General features: G+C 35.0%; 1 non-coding gene across 1 annotated transcript; it reads left to right on the top strand.

The window, feature by feature from the left end:
- Positions 1–3,426: 3,426 nt before the first annotated feature.
- On the top strand, positions 3,427–3,508 carry TRNAS-UGA (transfer RNA serine (anticodon UGA)). The gene has a single exon. It is a non-coding gene; the product is annotated as a tRNA-Ser (tRNA).
- The last annotated feature ends 3,772 nt before the right edge of the window (positions 3,509–7,280 follow it).

The following is a 7,280-nucleotide window of genomic DNA, read 5'->3' as shown; positions in this document are numbered from 1 at the left end:
GTAGAATTTTTCCAAATCCATTGTTTTGAAAATAATACAATACGTACACCATAAAGATAAATATTTTCAAAATAATGGATTTGAAAAAATTCTACATTGTACATCATAAAAACAATAATTCTTTGAAGGTTATGAGGGCCTATGTGTGCGTGAACTGTGTGTATGTGTGTGTGGACTTTATGTATGTATGTGTGCGTGTACTATGTATGTATGTGAGCGTTACGTACGTAGGTTAAGTACAGGGAATTTAACACCAGGCTGTCAATTAGTAGGTTCAAAAATTTGACAGAGAGGGTTCTCTATTTCCTATGTATTACTTTTCTCTATATTACTTTTCTCTATGACCAAACACATTGACAGAGGAGCGTCACCATCGTTCAATTTAAAAAAAAATCGGAACCAGCTATCCGTCCGGTATTGATTTGACGGTGGCGCCCCCCTGCCAATGTCACGGGTTCAGTGTAGTTCATCTATAGTGCTGTCCACACGTAGAATTCGTGTTACATTACACGTAATCTTACATTACTCATTACACCCGTCTGGACCCGGCTTTAAATGTCCCGATGTGATGTGGTATAGTAAGCTACTCGTATATTCGGGACCAACTTACTACTAAAGAATTTGAATTTAACAATAGGTACATACACAATAAGATCCTGGTAAAGCAAGTTATTCTGTACAAGCAGTTGGATACCTATTTTTTTCTAGCTTTAAGGAATGAATGGACATGTTGCAATTTTATTGTTTTTTGTTACATGTAGATATCTTAATTTACTTTTTTGCACACACAAAAGTAACGACTTCTATGTAAGTCCCATCGGGTTTTAGGCTGTGGCACATAATAATAAGTAATGCTGTGGTAAGAGTTCATTTATTTTGAAAAGGTCGTTTGTGACTGGATACTCTTAGTGCCGAGAGAGTGCGATATCAAAAGGATGCGCAGTTGACTGCACATTGAGAGAGCGCCTTCGTCACTTCCGGCAAGAAAGCTTCAGGGGCTGTACTGAAAATGAATAACGCATATTCGCTGGGTGCGAAGTACTAGGTGGGGGTAACATAATCTATCGCAGCGCTCATGGTGGTCAAAAGTAGAAATAATGTAAGCTCTGTCATCAGATGTATCTGTCAATGGCAAAGCGATTCTACATAATACATTTTAATATCATTCAATAATCGCATGAAAAGGGTCCTACTGGGAACTTAAATAAAAGAGTGGACTGTATTTCGATAGGGCTGGTTTAATAGCCGTTTACAATTTGGAAATAACTAGACTATACAACGTGGTAGTACAAAAATGAGTCACAGTAGTTGTTGTGCACATATGTTTGCCTTATGATGAGAGCGTGAATTATTGAACTCTGCCCTTGTTTTGTTCTTAATTCTTCTACATCTCGGACTTGTCCAGCCAATACCAACAACTTTCCTTAAAATACGGTTTGTGGTTGGAATTTGATATTGTAAAACTCACAAACCCGGTCTTCAAAACAATACTCATTTCGATCTGAAAACGATATTTAATTTATTACTAGCGATACAGGAACATTTAAATATATTTACTTTTATATAATGAAACCGTTAAAGTAGCTTTTTCTTTTTGTTTTACTGTAAAACTACAATTATAAATGAAGTAAACAAACCCTGACACAATCAAAATTAAACACACTTTTTGGACTTACCTCATTTGATTTGAATGACCAAAATGATTTCAAAACCTTTTTTCCATCCAAATCGTGGTATCACAACAATTTATTAATTGAAAATATTTGTTATTTTTTCATTTCGATATTTTTTCACAAATATACGACCTAAATGTCAATGTGACAGAGCCCACAAAGTTGTGGACGCTAGCTGGCGCTGTAATCGTGCACAGAGCCAATAGTGATAATTTTGATTCTGCAGGTGCAGAGATATAAACCTACAGTTTTGAACTTCACAGGGTTGTATGTTATTTTCGCCATTGTAACTTTAACAGTAACTTTATTCAAAATATTTACTAAGTTATTAATTTAAAATTTGTTGCATAGTTAGTTATGAGTAGGTTTTTAAAAATGCTTTAAAAGTTCATGTATAATTTTAACCATACCATTGCTTCGTCAGAATGAAATAAAACAAAAGTGCCAACCCTGGCCGCTTCAGATAAGAACGGCAGCTCGTGTGTCCAAGCTCTATAATTACAGATTCCTTTGTCGCTTCATCTTAAGTAATTACGGGCAGCTCGAATGTACCAACTCGCCGGAAATTCGAGACTAATGAAGTACTTAGCTGCTGTATAGCGGTCAACACCGATATTTAATGATATTGTAAATCTATGTTTTAAACAAATAAATAAATATGTTATCTCGTTTTAGAAAGACTGTTTTTATTGTCACACGTCATACATGTACAGTAAAAGGTGTTTTCTTTTATAAATGACGCCTACAATTAAATTGCGGCAAATAATCTTTCTTATGTGATATTGCTATAAAATTATTTTTGGTTTTAAGAGTAAGAATGCGTATTCTAGAAGAATTTCAGTGTCGCATTTTAATTCATATCCAAATGTATATTATGTACTTTATCTCTCTCAAAATAGCCGGAGATAGCTACTCTGAGATAGACGTAATTGAAACAAAGAAGTTAACTAGAAATAATGACCCACACTTGTAACGGTTCCTATTTATAAAATCTGCAAACTACTGACTCTCTGTAAATATTATTATGTTTGCTTAAGCAGTCTGGTCGATTGTAACACGTAGTGTTACTTAACGAATCTTCCATTATTTAAGTTGTGTGTTTAGTGACGTCACAATAGTATAGAGTACTTACAAAATTTGTTCAGGTGCGGTCTGGAAATGGCTCCTGCGCAGCTGTCAGCGAATCAATTTTTACTTTGTAAATTTAATTTCCTTGAATGATTTTCAATAGTATACTATGGCAATTTTAGATTATCCCTGGAATAAAAAAGCAACTTAGTACATTTTATTCTTAGTTACAGTAAGCACGAAAGACCTTTTAGGCACTAACTACATACTTAGATTGTGGCTAACTAAACAACTAAACGTGTTTTTAGTAAAATTTAAAGGTTGCACCACAGCACTTGCTTTCTACTTACAATGCAGCAATGGACCCAACCCACACTCTAACTTGTGCCCTAACTCTATGGCCTAAAGGGAGGGTCATGAATTTTAATCTAAATTTGACGTTATCGTTACGTATGCGTTTGTTTGTAGATAACTTTTTTGCCTTATGATGTTTTAGTAATCCATCCATATTTTTAATACATTCATTTGCGTATGATGCGCAGACGCATGTCCCTTATTTTTATGAAAATATAGCAAATGATTCTTTTTTCTATGACAATACCATTTGCCATACAAACATACATTCATGACGTTATAGCGAAACCGTCCATAAAACGGCAAGTGTAATTTCGCGCGCTCGGATACAGCTGAGGTGTCCGAGTGGTTAAGGAGTTGGACTTGAAATCCAATGGGTTCTACCCGCGCAGGTTCGAATCCTGTCCTCAGCGGAAAGTTTTCTTTTTACCGTTCAGTTTTTATTTTTTAATACTAAATAAATAAAGTTTTATTTGTTATTAACAATGAACGTATTTTTAAAATATTTATAAATAATGTTATATTTTATTATGTTATAAATAAAAAATACTCAATAGTTGTGGTTTTTAGCTTGAACCTGCTTATAACAAAAGTAAAAGTGCAAGAAACCCGGGATTTAAGCCTTGCCGTTGCTTATTACAGGAAATCTAATTTAACAAGATACATAGTATGCAATCAGAACTGCGGACTTGGTAAGTTAAGTTCAAGTTATGTGTCATTTAAATACTCATCTACTTATTACGACATTATTTTCTACATAAGGATTTTTCCTTAATCATTTCAACTTAACAAAATTTAAGCGAGGACATTACACATAATAAAGTGAAATGATAGGCATCGCGTCTTTTAGAAACCGAATGAGGCTTATAAGCAAAAATAATAATGTTTGTCGTTTAATGACGTGACGATCATGATCAGCAGAAAAAGTTTTTTCAGGTAAAGATTAAGTCAAATAATTTCCAGGTGCCATTTGTACCTATAATATTGTCCCTTTATTATGTTAAACGCGATAGAAAATTATTCTTTTTGTTTATCGTTGTAGTTGTAACATAACAATGTTGTACTTATAGTAAAAACAAAAAAAAAACACTAAAAGGTACTACTATACCCAAAACGCACGAAATCATTTTCATAAAATATGTATGATATTATTACATTTAGGTACATTATGAAAATTGCAAAAACAGATGCGACTTTTGTTGCTGACTGTACGTACAATTCACATCCTATTGTAAGCTTCCATTAGTTTTTACCGCGTCATAACCGCGTGTTACCCCGAAACACCGTTACGAAGAGAATGTGACACAATTACCGAGTTTCTGTTCTGCCAGTCTTTGTTGCACTTGCCGAACACTTCTCTTTGTGCTGCTTCAACCTAACATAGTGTCATATCCTGAAATTGATTAGATTTTAATAGTTAATTTATAAAAATCGATTGCTTGTTCACAAAGCTGAAAAGCATGTGTACCAAACTTATGGCTACGATGACATGAAAATAAGTCTAGTTAATGAAACTTACTAAAATAGGAATGTCTATTGATTTAGTGATTATTTATTTGGAAAAATTTGTAAAGATGGCAATGGGATACAACCTCACGTGCCTTTGAATTGATTTACTTTTCTCTACTTCAATTGTAAATCGCATGTTTTCGGAACAAACAGCTTTACGCTAAATACCTACTAGGGATTGTTTTCAGTTATTGTGAGCTCATGAAAACTGGGTTAAGTATAAGTTAGTCTCAGTTCACTCGGAGTTCCTAAGCTCTCTGTTCCAGGACAAGTGAGCTCGGCTTCGCGCAGAAATTGACGTTGTGCCCTACTTCCGAACAAGCTTCCAACTGCAACCTGTATTCATTAGGGATTACTTACAGAAACAACTGAAAAGTTGGTATTGTGGAAGTGTGAACTTTGTGAGCGTTTAATTCACGACCTACAAAACAGGTTTGTCTTTAATTCATACTGTGAAGCTGAAGCCACTATTTTACTTTTATTCTGCGGTGATAATACGTTGGATTTAAATTAATCTTTGAAAGATAAACGAATCAAACAAAATAATCTGATTGTGACTAAAACTAATTACGCACTGATTCTAAAACTGAAAAAAGTTAAATTGGAAGGGCATTGGAAGCTAATTTCAGTCTTCACGCTTTTAATAATTTGGGGCTCTGTAAATTGTGTGATACCTACTAAGCTGAAAAAAGGGTTTGATGCTGTCGCAATAGAATACCATTGCATTTCACCAGCTAGGCAGTGTCTGTGCTGTATGTGCATTTGTGGGGGAATTACCGGCTTAGTGTTAATTAGTAATTAGGCTAATACATAGTAGGCACATGTGCACAATGTGCTAAGAGAGCATTTTTATTGAGACTGCAATCGGGCATGACAAATCAGCGTAAGAACGAAAGGTATTTAGGGATATTGAAGTTCTTTGTTTGGTCCTATAATACCACTCAATCAAAATCTTGCAAATAATCTATACCTACTTCAAATAAGCATTTTTAGAATTAATAAATATTTACAACTTAACAAAAGAAAGTAACTAGTGCTAAAATTATCATATCCAAATCAAAAACACTACCGTATTAATTTAAAAATTGCAATTTAAACTTTATCAAGTGGTCATGATCTAACTAAGAAGTAACGACTTATCTTATTCTTAGCTATTTAATATTATTTAAAGAATGATTTGAGTAAGAAACCATGTAAGTAGCAGTGATATTTTTCATGTAAAATGAAATCAGAAGTCTATGAAAGTAACTTGTAGTCTCTAATCACACTAATTAAGTGAGATTTCAGCTGAACATCATAATGCCAAGTAATGGGCACCCGGTCGAAAGGTCGTATCATCGGTAAACACTTCGGAGATCAGCGCGATCGATAGAGGGCGCCTCCCCGCCCGCCCACCAGTCCGCCCTGGGGGCAAGGGCTTCCATGCAATTAGATAGTTTGAGACCAGCATCCTTATAATTTGATTTTGTACTGTTAAGAATGTGACTGTCTTTTCAAATGGCTAAAATCTACATTTAATTGCTGTGACTGACTTGTTCGATCAATGTCTCTAATTCATTTGACTACAATCCTTAAACTCTGTCAGTTTGCGTCATTTATACAGTTTGAAAATGCAACTACAAAACACGAGTATTTTCAGTGGTTGAGAACGCGGTGGTTTATTCTGCAGCAAATAATGTATTATTGTCTCGAGTTTTCCCGACGCCTGGTGACCCTGGCGAGTAGTTGATCTGAATATTCAATTCGAGCGCTGCGAATGCTCTCGAAGCTCGCATCATTGGGCCGCTCGGTTAATTTTGTATCTGTTATTACACATTTCGTGCATAAAAGGAATCAATTACGTTGATACTGTGTATTTTGGAACTTGCCGTGTTTACTTTGGTATATGAGTATTGACAAACGTGTTTAATCAACTTGTAATAATGAGTTGCATCTGCGTAGGTGTAGGTTAAATATCAGTATTGGTATTAGTAGACAATGTCCCATAGAATGATTTTGTAAAAGAAAATACTCATAGTGTAAGGTTACCTACATTAATTGGTACAAATGTGTATTTTTGTTGTTTTGCTTGTTCCAACATTGTTCTAGTCTATTTTGAGTATCTTATAAATTAAATAAATACGTGTTTGTTATGGACTTGATAATTAGTGAAAGTGCTTTGGTTTTTTCAATGTTTTTCACATGTTATAAACTTCAGGCTGTGCTTCAGGTCACGCCACCTTGTGATCATCTCATATTTGGAAGACGACGTAGATCTTTAAAATATTAGATGATCACCTTGATTAACGAGAAAAAGGTATCATGTTACATGACACGGCCCAATTCCGTCAATACGTTCCAGTGAACTAATCGTTGACAAATGGTAGAGGCACGTCGATAACAAATGACTGCCGCAGCTGAGCTCCTCGCACGACTGATGGAAACCATTATCCTCGAGACGCGAACACTTCCACTCGAACAAATGGCAGCTGGGAGCTCCAGACTTCTGCGGGTGCCATAAAGCTGAACAAACTGAACACGTCTGTATGCGTAACGATACATTACACGTGAGTTACGGTGAGCTTTTATAATGGAAAAGGATTGGTGGGTAGCAGATAAAGAGACTTGTACTTACTTGCATACATTGCAAGCGTGAGCTTTATGTAGCTTTTTATTTTATTTTAAAAGATTTTCAAT

Source organism: Ostrinia furnacalis, unplaced genomic scaffold, assembly GCF_004193835.3.
Source record: "Ostrinia furnacalis isolate ACB-3 unplaced genomic scaffold, ASM419383v2 OfSCF4062, whole genome shotgun sequence".
Classification (NCBI taxonomy): Eukaryota; Metazoa; Arthropoda; class Insecta; order Lepidoptera; family Crambidae; genus Ostrinia; species Ostrinia furnacalis.
This window is presented reverse-complemented; position numbering and strand designations above follow the sequence as displayed.